The following is a 20,617-nucleotide window of genomic DNA, read 5'->3' as shown; positions in this document are numbered from 1 at the left end:
CCTAGAAAACCAATAAGCAGTTATATATACCAAGGTTGTAGGATACAAGGTTAACATACAAGAGTTAATCGCTTTCCTATAGACCATCATTAAACAAGTGGAATTTAAAATTGCAAAAACAGTACCATTTACATTAGCACCCCCAAATAAAAAGGTATCAATATTCTTATTCAAGTGCCTATTGGAGAAATGACTATTCAAGTTATTTGCCCATTTTAAAATCAGGTTATTTGAGTTCTAAGAGTTCTTTATATATTCTTCATATTAACTACTTGTAAAATATATCATTTGCAAATATTTTCTCCCATTTGTATGTTGCTTTTTCATTCTGCTGTGTTCTTTGATGCACAAAAGCTTTTAATGTGATGTAGTCCTGTTTGTCTATTTTTGCTTTTGATGCCTGTGGATTTTCTCATTTTTACAACTTTTTGTTTCAGGGCAGGTCTCAGTCAGCACCTGCACAGGGCAGCTAAAAATAGGATTAAAAACCTGTAGTATAACTGGCTTGAAGTACCAGAGAATAGCGTTTGGGGCATCCAAAGCATCTGGAAATTGAAGAGGAAAATCCAGGCATGGAGAGAGCTACAGAGAGAGAAAGAGAGATCAGAAAATATGTATATAAACTCTGGCTTGTCCCTAAGCTACAAATACATGCTGCCGACTCCAATCAACACAGCTAAAGTTGAAATAATTGGTCAATGACTGGTTGCTACTCACCACAGAGGACACAGAGCATAGAGTATGAGTCCACCTAAGTTAATTGCCCACTAAAACAAGATAATAAACACTAATCAGAGGAATTCAGTCTCTCTACCCATATCATTGACAATGTCAAGGATGTAATCCAAAATAACTGGATATACAAAGAAACATGAACATGTGACCCGTATTCCAAAGAAAAAGCAATCAATGGAAATCAATATCAAGACAATACAGATGTATTTGGCAGTTAGGAATTTTAAAGCCACTATTATAACTATATCCAACTATATAAGGAAAATATGTCAATAATAAATAAACAAATAGAAAATCTCAGCAGAGAAATACAAACTATATAAAATATCCAAATTGAAATAGATATTTAATAAACATATCACTGAATGGGATTAACAGTTCTCACAACTTGTACCAGAAGTCCTAGCCAGTGCAATAAAGCAAGAAAAATAAAGGGCATATTTGGCCAAAAAGAAATAAAATTATTTCTATTTGCAGAAGACATGTTTGTTTATATAGAAAATCTTTTAGTTTATATGAGACAGTCCAACACCAGAAGCATTATCCATGAAAAAAATTAGTAAGTTGGACTTTACTAAAGTTAAAAACTTTATGCAAAGTGCTATGCAAAGGACAGTGTTGAGAGACTCAAAAGACAAGCCATCACAGACTAGGAGGATATATTTTCAAAACACATAATTGATATAGGACTTGTATTAAAAATATACAGAGAACACTTAACAATAAGAAAACAAATTACTCAGTTAAAAATGAGCAAAACAGTTAAACATATACCACATCAAAAAAGATATAAATATGACAAGTAAGCATTTGAGAAGATACTAAACATTATTTATCATTAGAGAATTGCAAACTAAAACTATAATGAGAAACTACTACACACTACTACACCAATTTGAAACCTTAAAATCCCAAACTCTGACAATACTAGTTGCTGGTGAAGGTGTGGAGCAACAAAAACGTTCTTTCATTGTTGGTGGGAATGCAAAATGGTACGAACAGTTTGGGAGACAGTTTGGCAGTTTCTTACACTGCTAAACGTTTATGCTACTAGACATTTATTTACCCAACTGATCTGAAATTTATGACCATACCAAAACTTGCACACAAATATTTATAGCAGCTTTGTTTATAATCACCAAATACCAGAAGCACTAAGGCATTTTTTAACAGGTGAATGAATTAAACAAACTGTAGTACATCCACGCAATGGAATGTTAATCAGTGATAAAAGAAAGGAGACTAAAAGTGGCAAAAATACAAGGATGGATCCTAAAGGCGTATGAATAAATCAGAAAAGCCAGTTTGAAAAGGCAAAATTAGAGTAACAGAAATAAACAAACAAACAAATAAATAAAAGTGGCTTCCAGGGATTTTGAGAAGGAAGAGAGGGCTGAATAGGCAAAGAACCAGGGTTGTTTGTTTGTTTGTTTTTGTTTGTTTGTTTGTTTTAGGTCAGTGAAACTATTCTGTATGATACTGTAATTGTGGATACATGACACTATGTATTTGTCAAAACACATAAGTTACAGTATGAAAAGAAATGAACTTTCAGGGGCAGATAGATGGGTGGCTCAGTTGGTTAGAGTGCAAGCTCTGGGCAACGCGGCTGCTGGTTGGATTCCCACATGGGCCAGCAAGCTACGTCTTCCACAACTAGAATGAAGTCAGTAAGCTGCCACTCAGCTCCCGGTTGGCCAGATGGTTCAGTTGGTTGGAGCACGGTCTCTCAACCACAAGGTTGCCAGTTCCACTCCCATAAGGGATGGTGGGCTGCTTCCCTTGCAACTAACAACGGCAACTGGACCTAGAGCTGAGCTGAGCCCTCCACAACTAAGATTGAAAGGACAACAACTTGACTTGGAAAAAGTCTCGGAAGTACATGCTGTTCCCCAATAAAGTCCTGTTCCCCTTTCCCAATAAAATCTTTAAAAAAAAAAAAAGAAATAAACTTTCATGTATGCAAATTTTTCAAAAGTATTCAAGCAGTTGGAGGATGCCAGGATGGAATGCCAAATATAATAAAATAATATAACTAACAAATGACAACAACAACCTTACCAAAGGGGGAAGGTAATATGCTAACCTAAATAACTTTGGAAATTAATGGAGTCTGTAAGACTAAAGGCAAAAGAAACTGTACATAACCACTGTAGTCTAGCTCATAGTTTCCTCTGGAGGTACCAGTGAACAATCTGATTCTCTTATACATGTATATTGGAAATGAACAATTAAGTAAATATTTGGTAAGTGGTGAGGGCCAGGTTTTCACTATTGGAGTGGGAGATTACAGATAAACAAGGGGAAGAGGCTGAAATAAATTCAGGTGGTAATAGATTAGAGTTGGACACATTAGTATGAACTCATGTTCACAGATGGTTACACATAGAAATACTCATAGCTATGTGTACATATACGGGATAGTACATATCTCCGTGGTCTGCTTGCTGCAAACCCCTAAAAGCAATGGCACTCCAGTAGCAATGAGCACACCTAGCACCCACATCTTGATTTCTGATCCCATGCTCCAATAAAGGAACTAGGCTTCTTGAAGAAATAGCTGATTCTAGGACTGGGCTGGGAAATATACAAAATGAGGCTAGATTTTTTTGTATTTCCAGAGAGTAAGGAGATACTCAAAAAGTAGAGTTAGGGAAGTTAAAATGAGATAATGTATGTGAAAGCAGTTTATAAAGCATTATAGCTTATAAGAATGATATGTGAGAATAAATGGGTTCTAAGAAAGTATGTCATGGCTCAGTGTAAGATCCATGAGTTTCAATGCACGGACAGTAGGATGTCTGTTTGGAGTACCCTGAAGCTTTGCTTGTTCCAGCCTTTTGACATTGTAAAATAAGGAATTCGGAATAAGGGAGATATCACTATATTAGAGAAAGAAAAGTCCTTGCTTTGTAAATCTCCTACTTAGTACACAAGTTTTCTCATTTCCAATTCAAACAGAGATGAATAGTTGCTCCTCCTAAATGTGCATGTTTCAGCTTTATCACAGTTATGAGGTCTGGAACATAATAAGCTCTAAGAAGCCTACATCCAGGAAGTATAAGGCAATAACAACCACTGGCAAATATTTGAGAAGTACTTCCTGCATTCTAAACACCATGGTCTTTTCTTTCTTGAAAATGAAGCCAATTCATTGCCCTTAGTGTTCCCTACCTAATCCTGCTCTGTATAGAATGACATAAAAGATTACATTTTGTTCTCTTGTCTAAAACTGTATAATGGCTCCTTATGGCCAAAAGGAATGCTTTTTTGACATTTCTTTGAAAAGCAGCGCAATTTTCCCACATGAAATATACAGCAACCCATTAAATATAACAAGTAACAGCTGGAAACAGCCTAATCCACCAAACTCTTGGTAGAAGCAAGTGCTCCTGAGGCATCTCCAAAGGACCCTTGGGCTCCTCATACCAGAGCTTAAGAAACGTTGGCCTACAGGACAAGATGCAAATTTCTTAGCATGACACACAAAGGCCTTCACAATCTGGCTCCAAGGTTTCCAACCTCATGTTGTGCTACATCTCCCATCCTTATGTCCTCCCTCTACACATGTGAACATTTCTCTGCCTCAGTTTCTTCATCAGTAAAGTAGGGATAATAAAACTCACATGACTATTGTGAACATTAGTTTAGTTAATACACTGAAAGCACTTAGATAATGCCTGGTACTTAGTATGTGCACAATTAATATTAGACTCTTATTAATTTTTTACATTAGCCTTTCACACAGCCCTACAGCATTGCTTATTAGTCTCAAAACAAATAATATTCTTTGGAACACCTGTATTTTGTATATGCTATTTCCTCTACCTAAAACTTCTCTGTTTTCTTTAATGACAGGCAAACTCTTATGCATCCTTCAAAACCCATCTCAAATATCTCTTTTGTAATGGTCTCCAAGTTTTCAAGGCCAAACTCAATTTTTTATTCTTTTTGTTTCCATAGAACCTGATATACTGTATGCCTCCATTATGGCCCTATCGTACAGCACAAAGAGTCTATACAGCCCAGCAGTGAACGAGGCATCCTCATAACCATGAGTTCTGACAACTAGCAATTATGCAAAAAAATCCAAATGTTTATTGTAGAAATGCAGTGACCAAAAGATAGAAAGCAAAATGGTCTGGTTGTTAATGGGCATAGGATTAACTTTAGATTTTATGGCAAAGAAATGTCAAGAGGACAAGAGGAGATTAAGAATTATAAAAGGTGATTTTGATGACCTCAACTGAATGCTCACAACTGAATGTTTCAGCCTTAGAATTATGACCAGTGGCAGCTCAGCAAAAACTCTGGTCCCACTGGCTCAGAGGATCCACAGAAAAGCCATGAATTCAGTGGTATTGGCTCCAGTTTCTTCCCTTTTGGAATATGTCTCTCAGCTTTATGGACCACTATGGACACTTAATGCTCATGTGTCCCCTGCTTGCTCAGGAACCCCTTCCCTCTAGGCCTGTCATCCTAAATATTGCCTTAACTTGGGACCTTCCCTGTCCTCCTACCCATCAAAACTTACTTGTCGTATATTCCTTCTACTCAGACTTCAGTATATCTATCCACGGAAAAGTTTATTTAAAAAAACAAAAAACTCACCAGTCAAGATGGCAGAGTAGGTAAATGCTGTGCCTGCCTCCTTTCGGAATCACATCAAAATTACAACTAAACTATAACAATCATTGAGAATCGCCTGAAGTCTGGCTAGCTGAACTAAAGTTGTATAACTAAGGATACAGAGAAGAAGCCCTCTCAAGATTGGTAGGAGGGACAGAGACTCGGAATAGGCTGGTCCCACAGCCCCATGTAGAAGTTAAAAAACGGGATGAATATCTCGGCTGTGGAGGTCCCTCTGGAGGAGTGAGGCAGCCACCATATGTGAGTCTCCATCAACCTGGCTAACACTCCTTGCCTCCGCAGTGATTCCCTGAGACCTCACCTCACCCAACTTTCAGACCCACCCAAGCTGCTTCCAGTGACTTTTCCATACAAATGGCCTGTCTTGTTTCATGCTTCGGACTTCCCTAAAATCTCTCAAAAGTTCCCAAAACCCAAATAAGCAGCATCTGGCCCCAATATGCCAGTTCCAAGCTCTGCACGAGCGGCAGTTGGCCTCAGTTCATGGCTTGGCCTCTCCCAAGTACCTCCAAGTACAAATTGGTAGTTACAAAATAGTCACATGGATGTAAAGTACAGCATAGGGAATATAGTCAATAATACAGGGTGTCAGATGAGTACTGGATTAATTGGGGGGATCACTTCATAAGTTATGTAAATGTCTAATCACTGTGCTGTACACCTGAAACTTATATAATATTGTATGTCAACTGTAATTTCAAAATAAAATGTTTTTTTAATTAAAAATCAAATTTATTGAGATATTTTTGACATATGTAAATTGTATATAATTAAAGTATACACCTTGAAGTTTTGATATATGTATATATAACCACAGAAAAGCTTAAGGATAGGGGGTATCAGGCAGGTAGACAAGACCGTAGGCAGCTCTTTGCATGCTTGGAGCCTTTTGTAGACTTCCAACTATGTGTTGGATTAGCCCATCTTGCACGAAATCCTATTTCAAGAAAGTTGAGAACTACTATGGTTTGAAAGTGACTTTTCCATATCCTTACTTCTAAGCAAAATGTGACTAACCATTCAGATGTTAATCATCTTGCTGTTGGTCTCCTTGTTGGTCCAAGCCAGGGCGTAAACACCAATCTCGTCATAAATGTCTTGTCTACGTGCCTATTGATGAAATCTCAAAACAATATTAGATTCCAGAGCAGTAGTAGTACAGCAATGACTATACACTCATTCCTAGCCTTGAAGACTTCTCAATCTTCTCTTCTCTGAATTGAATAATTTTGGTGACTTGCTTCCAAAATCTCATGTTCTGCTCATTTGACCAGTTCTGGAGATTTCTTCTAGATTTCTTGTAAGCCCTGATCCTCGCATGTAGTTGCAGTCCCTTCCTTTGCCTTACAACAAGCACTCCACACGATTAATCCACCACTTTGCTCAGTACGTCTTGCAGCTCCTGTATTGGTAACCTATTGAAATCCTCAACAGAGGTAGATTATTCACCCTGTAAACCTATTTTCTTTGACTTCAATAGCCCTGATTGACATCTCCTTCTGAGACTACAAGTTTTGCTCTTCTCACAGCCGTCAGTCAATTTGTGATCAGTGATGCAAAATAATTCTTCTATGTCTCTAGGCAGAACACAGATAATCATTGCCAACATTACATTTCATAATAATAATAGTGACAATAACACCACCACCAAATGATGCCACTTGGATTTCATTTTTATGAAGAGGGAGAGAAAAAAGGTAAACACCTAATATCATACAGTAATTTAGAATAGACAGAAGGCTTTTATGTCTATTTCAGTAAAACCCTTCGCATTGATTTCTCATTTCAGTCAATTTGCTCCAAAAGTGAAATAATCCTATGCATTCTAATGCTCAAGAGAGGGGTTCAAGATGACAGAAGCAAAGCTGACAAAGCAGGCACTTGTCAGTTCCCCTTATGCTGTGTCTTCCTTGGGAGAGGAGTTGACAGTGGCTGATACTAATTGTTACCTGGGAGGAGAAGCTGAACAGAGAAATTGTCCCTTCCTCAAGGAAGTCATCTTCCTTTGCTAGGTGGGGGAGATTCCTTTGTCTGTTGTTTCCTTTGGAACCCCTCAGAAAGAAGTTAAAAGTGTGAACACTTGTAGGAGGGATCCAGGGATGATTGTGGTAAGTCTGTGGGTGTGGGAAGATTGAGGGGCATTGAGGTGATAGAAGTCAGGGGAGAGGATAACAACTGGGAGGAAGCAATAGGGGGCTTCTTGGTACAAGAGATTTCTTGGTCTAGGTTGTGATCACATGAGTATGTTATCTTTGGGATAATTCATCAAGCCATGCACTTATGAATTGAGCACTTATCTCTGTGTGTGATACATGCGTATTAAAATATTTTAAAAACATTTTAAAATCATTAGACCCAGCTGTATCTGTGGGTAAACTGTACCTAACCTAAAAGTTGCAGATAATCCTTATGATATTTAAATTGTTCTGGACAGACAAAAAAGATAGAAAGGCACAAAACTCATTTAAAAAGTCTAATGTAATCCCAATGACAAAGCCTGACAAAGACATTACCAGTCAATGTCACATATGAATGAGATGAAAAAATCCTAAATAAAATATTAGAAAATCAAATCCAGCCATGTGATACAAAAATAATAATCTCATGACCAAATAAGATTTATTTCAGGAATGAAAAAACAGTACAGCAACTAGGGATGTAATGTATATTAATATATATTAACATGTGAATATATACTAACATGTAAATGTTATATATAACACATCTATACTAGCATATATTAATATATAATTAAATTGATATATATTACTATAGCATATCATTATAATATGATAATTACATCAATATCATGATAACATCATGAGGAAAAATCTCATTTTCAATTTAGGTATACAAGAAACTTTCTTTAATTTATGTGGGTTATCTACCAGGAATGGTGAAAAGAGAAGTCTACCCATTAAAATGAGGAACAAAAGAAAAGTGACTCGATTACTGCTGTTATTCAGCATTTCCGGGAGGTCCAGACCAATTCAGTGCACATGAAAGAACGAAACAGAAATATTTTAAAGAAAAGATAAAACTGTCATTATATGCAAATCAATGATCCTCTACCTTGAAAATCCAAGGTAATATATTAATTAACTTGTTAGAATCAATAGATGTCAGATAGTGCTAGATAAAAGATCAATATACAATAATCAATGGCTTCTTTATAAATCAGCAATAACCAATTAGAAAAACTAATAACATTTATTATAGCAACAAAATTCTTAAAATATCTAGGCCTATACTTAATAAGACTAGATAAGGTCTATATGGTGAAACTATGATACCTCACTGAAGGACATTACAAAATTTGAATAAAAGGAGAATGATACTCATGTCTTGATGAAAATGTTCTATATTATAAAGTCAATTTCTCTAAATTAATGTATAAATTTTTTTAAATCCTTATGAAAATTCAAACAGAATTTTTAAATGTGTTTTGACAATGGAAGTCTGAGAAATTGTCACAACCACAAAAAGCCTATAGCGACATGATGACTATATGTAATGTGGTCTCGTGGATGGGATCCTGGAATCAAAAAAAAGACAATAGGTGAAAACTAAGGACATCTACATAAACTATGAACTTCAGTTAACAATAATATATCGATACAGGTTCATTAATTGTAACAAATGTACCATACTAATGGAAGTTATTAATAATTAGGGGAAATTGGGTGAGGTGGTATATGTGAACTTTCTGTACTATGTTCTCAATTTTTATGTATATCTAAATCTAAAAAGTAAAGTCTATTTTTTAAAAAATAAACAAACAAACAGTGTAAACAATACAATTACAAAAGACCAGAAAGCTCTTGCTGACTGATGGACTTAAATTTTCCAATATCTCTTCTTTGGGTTTTCTGCATATTTAAATGTTTCCACAATGAACGTGCATTACTCTTGTACATAAAGAAGTAAAATTGAAAGCCAAAGCAAACACAAGCTGGCACCTTTTTACCTCCTGCCTCCTCCGCCACCTCACGTCTTCTCAGTCCTTCTCAGACTCTGCCTCATTGTGGGCATTGGGATCAGCTCCAGACTCTACCAAATCCCAGCAGAGGTACCCTGAGTGAGGCAGTAAAAGGGACAGCTGATACTTGGCTGGAGCAGAGAATTTGTTTCTTTTAAAAAGAAATTGTGCAAACAATGCACTCACACGCACGCTCATCACAGCACTATTCACAGTAGCCAAAAGATGGAAACAACCTAAACATCCATCAACGCATGGGTGGATAAACAAATAGTGGTATATCTATCTACACAATGAAATACTACTACTCAGTCATAAATAGGAGTAAAGTACTGACACATGCTACAACATGGATGAGTCTTGAAAACATCATGCTAAGTGAAAAGCCAGACACTATAGGTCACAAGGAAATGATTCCATTGATGTGAAATATCCAGAATAGATAGATAAATCCATAAAGACAGAGACCAGATTGGTGGTTGCTGGGGAATGGAAGGGGGGGGGATGGGGAGTAACTTTTAATGGGTACAGGGTTTCCTTTTGGGGTGACAAAAATATTTTGGAACTAGATAGAGATACTGCTTACACAACATTGTGAATATACTAAATGTCACTGAATTGTTCACCTTAAAATAGTTAAATTTTAGGTTGTATGAATTTCCAATAAAATCTTTGTTTTAATTCTCAATAAAATGTTAAGAAATGAAAAGAGCTCATCCTGTAAATGGCCTGAGGTGACTTCTAAAAATGGTTCACTACTTGGTTGACCCAGAAAACCTCACAAAATCCTGCAAAACAAGAGGTCCAAATCTTCGTGTTCACTTTAAGAACATTCGTGAAACTGCCCAGGCCATCAAGGGTACGCATATCCGAAAAGCCACCAAGTATCTGAAAGATGTCACTTTACAAAAGCAATGTGTGCCATTCCATCGTTACAATGGAGGTGTGCCCAGGCCAAACAGTGGGGCTGGACGCAGTGTCAGTGGCCTGGAGAGGGCTGAGCTTTTGCTGCACGTGCTTACAAGGGCAGAGGAATGCTGGCCTAAGGGTTTAGGTGTAGGCTGTTTGGTCCCTGAGCACAGCCAGTGAACACAGCTCCCAAGATGCCGTGCGGAACTTAAGGAGCTCGTGGGAGGGTTAACCCATACAGGAGCTCCCTCTGCCACACTAAGATGGTTCTCACTGGGAAAGGGCAGATTGTTCCCAAACCAGAAGAGGAGCTTGCGCAGAAGAAAAGGATCTCCTAGAAGAAATTGAAGAAACAATATCGCACATCCCTGGAATAAATTCAGCATCAAATAAATGTTTATAAAAGTGAAAAAAGAAAGAAAAAAATGAAAAGAAATTGTGGAGATGAGCCCCCTTTGGGCCCTTCATTTCTCTGCAGACGTGCACATACCAGTTTTGAAAATCCTGGATACCAAGAAAGACAGTATCCATTAAAGGCAGGACTGGCTCACAGGCAAAGGACTTCACCACCTACCTACAAGGGAAAGGCGAGTCAATGCACAGGATGGAGTTAGAACAGTGGGGTGGAGACACAAAGCTGGGGAGAGCGCCAAGGGAGGTGGAGGGAAGCAGAGTAACTCGCTGGTAAGCGTGAAGGCTCCAGATTCAGAAAATCCGAGTTTGTGCAACAGCCTTGTTCCCAGCTGTAGGAATCTTTTCATCTCTCTGAATATCAGTTTCCCATATGTAAAAAAGAAATACCAACATACTGCTATCTCTTATCCACAACCCCCAAATCCCCGAAGCTCTGAAAGTTCTATTGTAGGTTTGGTGCAAATTCATCTGGTTGCGAAACCTGGCCTGACCTAAAGTGAAGCAATTTATGGTCTTTATTTCCATTTAATGTGAATATTCATATATTTCACCATATAAATATGAATGCATTTGACTAGACCATGCTGCCCAGACCCGCCTGAGGGCATTTTATTAATGTACAGTACAGACATCTCATTGTTTTTGCGATATCTGCAAAAATATCTGCAATTAATTAATTAATTAATTAATTGCAAAATTCATCTGGCCCTGAGGGTTTTAGATAAGGACTGAGGACCTGTATATGCTGAAATGTGTTAAACGCTTATTATGTGCTAGGCATGATGCTTTATGCTTTGCATACATTTTATCATTTGATGCACATAAAGCCTGTTACAGATTGGAACTTAATAAATGGAAGCTGCTATTACAGAGTGGCAGAAATCTGAGAAGTCTCCATGGAAAAAGTAACTTTAACCAAAAACTTATAAGTGGCAAATTGGGAGGGGGATGGTGGATAGTGTGGGAAAGGCTACTACAGAAGGTGGGAAGAAGGGGCTATTTCCATTCTCATTTTTTCCCTCATTACAACCAAGAAAAAAGAAACAGTTGGCAACAGTTTATGTGCCTTTGGCAAGGAGTTTGAATTTGCTAGTGGAAATCAGGAGGGGCTGAGAAGGAATGGTTATGTGTTATGGATTTCAAAGTCCAGCTGGAAATTGGGTTTCCATCATTTCCCCTCACTCTAATTCTTCCACACGAAATCAAATGGAGATAAAATATAGATACTACCAAGAGGTTTTGTCGAGGGAGAACAACCATTCACGGGTAGTTCATTAAGAATATTGAATACAAAGGCCACAGTCCTTTAAGACTTGTTTTAGAAGACGTCCTTCTCTAAGAACCTGACCGTTTTTAAATCTTAGTAATGTCACATCAAGACATTCCTGGATAATTGAGAAATGGCAGAAAGAAAAGTGCTCATTTTGCAGAGTCGAAATTGAAAACCACAGATGCAATAGCCTGCCCAAGGTCACAGGTCTACCCAGAACAATGTCAGGGAAAGGACTCAAAAATCTTTCATCTCAACAACAGATTTATTCACTGCTCTCATGTGCACTTAGAAATTATTGAATCCTGGAAACCTAGTGGCTCTGGCGGTTGGAGCTCCATGCTCCTAACTCCGAAGGCTGCTGGTTCCATTCCCACATGGGCCAGTGGGCTCTCAACCACAAGGTTGCCAGTTCCTCTCCCGCAAGGGATGGTGGGCTGCGCCCCCTGCAACTAAAATTGAACACGGCACCTTGAGCTGAGCTGCCGCTGAGCTCCCGAATGGCTCAGTTGGTTGGAATGCGTCCTCTCAACCACAAGGTTGCCTGTTCGACTCCCGCAAGGGATGGTGGGCTGTGCCCTTTGCAACTAGGAAAAAAAAAAAGGGGGCAACTGGACCTGGAGCTGAGCTGCGCCCTCCACAACTAACACTGAGAGAACAACAACTTGAAGCTGAACGGCACCCTCCACAACTAAGATTAAAAGTACAACAACTTGACTTGGGAAAAAAAAGGCCTGGAAGTACACACTGTTCCCCAATAAAGTCCTGTTTCCCTTCCTCAATAAAATCTTAAAAAAAAAAAAAATGAAAGAAAGAAATTATTGAATCTAGGACAGATCTAGGGAAGAATCAGGAGAGAACCCCACTCTCAACGCCCATCCCCAGCAACTGGTCTAAGTGTCCTCTTTTTTCATAGGTTAGGTTACCCTAGGTTAAACTAAGCCAAGAATGATCCAGAAAGCTCTCAAAGAAGAGCCCACAACGTGATTGGCAATGAAAGGAAAAAGGGTTTGCCTCTGTCTCTGGACATATCGCATGAGACAGAGTCAGGCTCCCCGCCAAACTCCACCACTTGTGCTTTGATATCCTCAGGAATGACCTCTGTCATCTACTAAGAGAAGCTGAGAACATCTCCTTTACGAGTTTTTAAAATATGACCTCAGATATATAGACAAATTGTGAAAATAATACAAAGAGTTCATATATGCTCTTCAGATTCTTCAAAGATCCTGTTTGGTCTCTCTCTCTCTCTCCCTCTCTCTCTCTGTGCAAATGTGAACTGCCAAAAAGTAAATTGCAAGTGCGATGCCCCTTCCCCCCTATATACTTCAGAATACCTTTTCTAAAAATAAGTCATACCCTAATATTACCATAGTACAATTAATAAAATCAAGAAATTGGCCTTGATAACAATACTATCTAAACTACAGACCATAAAGATTTCACCAAGTGCCTTAATGACGCCCTTTATTTCAAAAGAAAATCCAGCCTCTAGTGCATTCATCTGTCATAGTTCTAACTTAGTCTCCCTTAATCTGGAGCAGTTCCTCACTCTGTTTCATTCCAAAGACATTTCTGAAGAGTACAGCTCAATTCTTTTGTAGAATGTCCTTCAAGTTGGGTTTGTCTAATGGTTCCCAGTGATTAGATTACACACATTTGGCAGGAACACTACAGAAGTGATGTATTCTTCTTAGCACATCATTTCAGGAAGCCCATAATATCAATTTTTCCCATTACTGATGATGTTAAATTTCATCACGCATTTACGATGGTTCCTGCCAGTTTTCTCCACTGTGAAATGACTATTTCCCCCCTTGTAATTAGTTAGCATCTTATGGAAAAATTGGAAAGACGCTGAGATTATATAAAATTCTAATACTCCTCAAACATTTGCCCATTGGTTTTAGCATCTGCTAATATTTCTTTTTTTAAGGTTATTTTTTAAGGGTGATGTTTAAATTGTAAACCAAATGTTGAACGCTGCCTAAAATCCAACGAGGAAAGAGAGACTATGGTTGAGTGCCCAAGCATTAAAGAAAAGGACTGAATGCTTTGAACCTAAGTGTTTGTGTGGGGTAAAGAGAAAACAGCTATGTGAAGAGGGGACCCTTGAAGACAGCTAAGTCCACGATCCATAGAAACGTCTCTGAAATGCTGGGAGGTTTGTGTTTCCTGTTTCACTCAGGTCTTAGCCGAAGGTTATTTAGTTAAGCCTTTCTACAATCTGAATCTGATCAGCCATGCAGCTCTTCCAGTTTCATATTTATTCTATATTCACTTGGCTCCCCACCTCCTCTATTCCTCCACACCTTCCCCAATTGGCAGGAAATAGAGCCTCTGGCTGTCACTGTGATGCTGAATGAATTACTTGGAAATAGTTTCTTCAAGCCTGTGCAATGGCATTTGCAACTTCTGGGGCTGGTTCATGTGAAAAACAAAAACAAAAACCTCACTGGGTAGGAAAACCCAAACGTCATCTATAAAGCTGCAAACTCTGCTATGTCCCCATGTTAGGCAGAACTTGAGAGGGTCCACCCCCATTCCAACCCCAACCTTGAATTTAGGTAACTCTACACATATAGTGGTTCAGCCCATTAAGAAACTGTGCTCTTCTTAAACTGGCTTCCACTAGGGAAATAACAGCATGGCTGAAAAAATCCCTTGGAAATAATTGATGCCTCTGTGAAAACCCAGCCATCTGAATTGGTTGAATATCCTTGGTATGGGGCAGAGGACCCCTGATCATAGACTTCTGGGTAACCTGCATTTTCTGGATTCTTCAGACAGAATGAAGAAGTGAGGCTCATGGGAGAAAGCAGCCCCATTCTTCCTCAGTTACCCTTGGAAACTGGGCTTAGTAGTCTGGCACCCCAGAAATCTGCACACGTGCTTTGAGGGGGTCAAGGAAGCCTGCACTTTAGTGGTGGCATTTAGACGTTCCTCTGAAATGCTAATGAAGACTTGACTTCAGAATTGCTAACAAAGTTCTCAGACTTGTTAATGCATCGCTCCTTCTGAAGGCCAGAGACAACAGAACTAAACAAATGGCTTGAAGTACCCAGAAAGGAATTACTGCCTTAAGCTGAAAGATTTCCAGGGAAAGACAGTTTCTAGTTCTCCTTGATGCCTCTTTCTGCTCCCTCAGTTCTCCGGCAGCCAATATGTTGTTTGTTTCATCTAACCTACATCTATGCAGCTGTTAACCTGACTTCCAGCTCATCACTCTTTTCAAAATAAATATCCATATGCTCTCTCTCCTTTCCTGTTATCGCTCTCGTCTTGGATTAAAGAGAAAAGGAGAGAAGGAAATTGAGGGGGGGCAGTGGTAGGGAGGACATAGGAACTCACATTAAGTGCTGCTTGTGTCAGGTCTTTTATGCGCTCATCACATATAATCCTCACAACAAATGAGGTAAAGCTAAAGAAACTGAGGCTCTGAGAAAATAAGTGATTTGCCAGAGCTCTTAAATCCAACCTTCTTTCCCCGGTTCTGAGCTACGTCTGATGAGTCAGAAGGACTGGTTGGTCTACAGTCGTAGCTTGGCTACAGGTTTTCTGTACCACTTCCAGCAAATCATATACAGATGCTCCTCCACTTACAATGGGGTTACATCCTGATAAAGCCATCCTAAGGTGAAAATATCATGAAGTCGAAAAGGCATTTAATACACCTAACATACCAAACATCGCAGCTTAGCCTAGCCTACCTTCCACGTTCTCAGAATGCTTACACTGGCCTCCAGTTGGGCAAAATTGTCTCACACGATGATTACAATTTAAAGTAATGGTTGTTTACCCTCATGATCATGTGGCTGACTGGGCGTGATGGGCTGGCGGCGGCTGTCCAGTGTCACAACACAGCAATTTACTGCATATCACTAGCTTGGGAAAAGATCAAAATTCAGAATTCAAAGTCCAGTTTCTATTGGATGTGTATCACTTTTGCACTACTGTGCAATAGAAAATCATAACGTGAACCATCATTCGGTTGGGAATGTCTGTAATTTTTTTCCTTTTTTTTAACTTTTTTTTATTAGTTTCAGGTGCACAAAACATGTCTTTAATTTTTTTAAATCTGTTTTCTCAATAATAAATAGGGATGTTTGTGTGTGTGTGCACTTGCACGCATAGATAGATGATAGATGATAGATAGACATATATATATTTATATATATGAGGTATGATCAAACAATCCGGTGAATGTTTAAATTAAAGAAATTTATTACAGTAAAGGACACATTGCCATTAATTCCCCTCAAAATACTCCCAGTCACTTTGAACACACTTATCCCATCGTTCTTGCCACTTTCTGAAGCAGTTCTGGAAGTCCTCTTTTGTGAGTGTCTTTAGTTATGCTGTCTTGGTTGCTTCATCCGAAAGCTCCTAATTCTCTTCCCACCTCTTTGGCTGCTGCTTCTCCTTTGTAGGTTCTTTATTCTCTATCCAGCAGTTAAATACTGGACTTTATTAAGAAATCCTTTCCTCATTCTGGATTCTCACCTTAGATAATCTATCATAATTCTTACTTCTGTTTCCCCCCATATAAAGATGGTTGTAGATTCCTATCTTCCTTCAGTCTATACATTTTCTCCTATAGCCAGACATATAATTAAACCCAACTTGACTCTTCCACTTTACATGTTCAAAAGCACCTTGAACTTGAAATTTCCTAAAGCTAACTCAGGATTTTTCCTCCTAAAACATAATCTTTTCCCAGTGCTTCCTATTTCAATGAATTAAAACATCATCTACCCAGCTTTAGAAGCCAGAAATCAGGTGCCATTCTTGATTAATCATCACTCTCCCTCCATATCTAATTTATTACCAAGTTCTAAATATCGTTTTCATTTCCATCATCACAGCCCTAGAGTCCAATGAACAGCATCTCTTACCTGGGCTACTGCTGATCTTCCAAACCCACTCTTGCTCCCTCCAATCTGTTCTCCACATTGCAGCCAGAGTGATCTTGATGAAGCTTGAATCCGATAAAGTCACATCTCTTGCTTAAAATCTTTAGTAGCTTCCCTTGCTCCTATTGCAAAACCCAAAATCTTTAACATGATCAACCAACAGTGGCAGGAATTTCCCCCCGACCCACCAGCTTATCATGCCCCATGATTGTCCTCATTCTGTAGGTGCCAGCTATACCCACTTTCCAGCAGATCTCCAGATATGCCATGTTCCCACCCTTCCACAGAGCCTTTGCACACACTCTTCCTATACCCTGGACTACTCCTCTCCATTGACCTAGGCCACTCCTACCCTTATTTATTTAAAATTTTCAGCATTCCTCTCGGTCACAACTTCCTCAGGGAAGCCTTCTATGGTCTCCTTGACCTAGCTGAATTTCTCTGTTAGAAGCTCTCGTACCATCAATGACAGGAGAAATTTTCTTAACCAACCTCCATTTAACTGACTTCCCAGAGTAGCCAACATTTTCCACCTCTCTGAGAGGCACACTGATTGATGCCTGGGGCACTCCACATGCTGGCAGCTGGTAGGCCACTCTTTAATACGACTGCATATTTCTGCTTCTCTCTTCTTTAGTTGTGGCTTATCAAGAGTCATTCGTGTTGTTCCCAAATTGATTTTTGCTAGTTGTACATGCTATTGTAATTTACATAATTGAATTAAATATTATAGAAGCTAATGAAATGTGAGTGTGATTGGTATTCATTTATATGAAAACTAAATTGAATAATTCGGAAAGACTTGAGAAAGGTGAGGCACCAAAACTTGCTGCTTATTTAGAAGTGAGTGAAGCGATCATAAAGGATAGGGAGGGGTCCTGAGACTATAGAAGAATTCTGTAGTCAGACTTCTTTTCAGGGCGTCTTAAACCTCTCCCTCCACTTCAAAGAAATGAAAACAGGAAATCATAGAGGATGCTTTAAGGGTGTGGTTTATACCAGAAAGATGCCAGAGAAAAGGCCTTGGCTCTGCATCAAAACATTCATGTAGGGGTGTGTGTGTGTGTGTGTGTGTACTTATATATCTTACATGTTAAAATAAATATCATGCATGCGTCTTTTTTTTTTTTTATGATTCCTCCTTCCAGTAGATTAAAACCTTCATGCAGGTAATGACACTGATGTATCCCATCAGGATGGTCACAGAATTCATAGAGTCCAGTGCAAAATGGAAACGTGGGGCTCTTTGTTCAAAATGTATTAGGAATTTCAAGATGGTGACCACAGAGCAGTAAACCATGCATGGAGCCCATCTGAGTTCAAGGTCCTGTGAGCCTGCATAGGTCACACACCCATACAGCCAGCTCTGATTCCCACCTCCTGGCACAGAACTTGGCATGGAGTACGTGATTCTTTCACTCAACATGTATTTACTGAAGGCCTTCAGTGTTCCAGGCACTACTCTAGACTCTGGAAATCCAGTATGGAACAAGAAAACAAAACCCTTGCCCTCATGGAGCTTAATTTCTATTAGGAAGCCAGGGAACATATATAATAAACAATAAATACGTAAAATATGTAGTACATTAGATGGTGTTAGTGCTATGGAAATAAATAAAACAAAGAAGAGGAAAAGAGAGCATGAGGAATCATAAATATTTGTTGAATGAATGAATTTCCAACCAAACCTCAAAGGAAAATAAAAAGTCAAAATATAATCAGGAAAACAAAAAACAAGAACAACAAAAAAACGGACCCAGGGAAAATAGCAATACAAGCAAAAATCAAAACCAGGAAAAATATAGAATAAGTGATATTTTAGCTACAAATTTGGTTCTGAGCTTCCTGGTAACTAAAGCAAAATATAAGAGATGATGAATCACATAATTCTTATCAGAAAGGGGGAAGCATACCAATGTCCTAGGGATAAAAAAGAGATGGCAGTCTATTTCTTACTTCCTCACAGAACCACATGAGATTGTAGATGTGAAAAGAACTTAAATAAACATTAGGTACTATGATATACATGGCAATATTAGTATTAGAATTCTTTCACAGGATGAAAGAATTCATCCTGTGAGAAAACTTCATTGTAAAAGCTTTGTTTTCCTCTCCTCCCCCGATGGGTGCTAAGTAAATTCATCTTTGTAGGCAAAGAAACTTTCAAATAGGTTAGCATTTTGAAGTTGAAATCCAACAATCACTGCAGCCCACAAAAACTTCAACCAGTCTGTACAAGTTCCATCAATCTCCCGTCCTGACCCTTACTAGAGGAAGGTGATGGCGCAGCACTAGGTCTGCAGTCACATTAGACAAAATGTCCTGTTTTCTCTCCTCCCCTCTTTCTCCCCAAACCCCACTCCACTCCGATGGACCCTGAAGCTGCCAGCACCTCTTCCTTCTGCTCCTCCCTCAGAACCCCAAGGCCCCAAATCGGTAGCCCCAGGAAACCAGGTAGGTCCATCCTTGGTGACATGGACAAGTCTCATCCACATACTTGGAGCCAAGAAACTGCTGATTACCAGCAGAGAAAACCAGTCACCCAGGCTCCTCACCTTCCTCTCACTCGCCCTCTCTTTGACTCTCATCCTCTCTTGCTGCACATTTCTCCATCTTTTTCCTCTGTGCTCCGTTTCCCTCACCGCCATCACCACCATTTATTTAGAGGAAGCCCTACGGATTCTAAGTTTCACAGAGACCAACGGTTCAATGGCACAGACAACTGAAAAAGGAGACAACATAAACAGACTAGTTTTTGTCTTTGCTTTTCTTAGTGGCTATTACCCTATTTCTGTATGTCTCTCTCCCACACACTGGCAAACCAAATAAAGATCTGTGTGCACTTCAGAGACAGAGTTTAATGGGAAACAAATGAATAAAAAGTACCAGCTACCTTGACTAGTAGATTGTCTTTTATCTAGACGGAAAAAGAAAAAAAAAAACAACCCTCAGTACAGAAATGTCTTAGAACCTTGAAAAGGGGTCAGAGCAGTTAATTTTGTGGCACTGTTTCAAACAATGAGCTTACAGCTTCCCTCAGTGGCCTGTCTGAGGCTCTTCGGGTACTGAACATCAACCCATGGAGATCAGCGACAGCCAAAGAGAGAAATATCTGAGCATTTCCACCAAAGGTATTCTCACACTACGAATCTGGTGCTCTGAATTTCCCCATAAAATGTGAAAGAGAAAGCATTCCCCACCAGCCACTACTTCTGGCATTAACAATTGACACCAGCTCTTTGATACCCACTTAGGTATTAAAGAGACACCGTTAATGAGAAAAGAGCTGGCTGCGGGATTTCTATTTTAGGCCTTGTGCCAGTAAATATAACTCTGTTTACCCTGACTTGAGCCTGGGGTGTGTTGGAGTTTCATAGGGCTGTTTGAAGCACACCTTAAATGTGGTCTTTGAAACTCTGAGCTGTGGTACGTGTGGTCGTGTTTCTTTCTTTTTCTCTACCATGGCAGAATTGGAAACTATTCTTCAGTGGTTTGCATCATGCCGGTGAGAGCAAGACAGGGCTTGGGGACTATTGAATTCCAGCCCACTCTCACCCCCACCTCAGGTGATCTTACATCTGATAATTCAGGAAAAATGTCCTCTCCCCACTGTCACCTTCTATCTTTGGCTGCCTGCGTCCTCTGGGCTTCCCATCTCCCAGGACATAGCCTTGACCTCAATTCCTCTTTGGGGGCCCCTGGCAGTCCCGTCATAGTTCTTTGACTGGGTTCCCTGAGGCCAAATGT

This window comes from Rhinolophus hipposideros, assembly GCF_964194185.1.
Source record: "Rhinolophus hipposideros genome assembly, chromosome: 9".
Taxonomy (NCBI): Eukaryota; Metazoa; Chordata; class Mammalia; order Chiroptera; family Rhinolophidae; genus Rhinolophus; species Rhinolophus hipposideros.
This window is presented reverse-complemented; position numbering follows the sequence as displayed.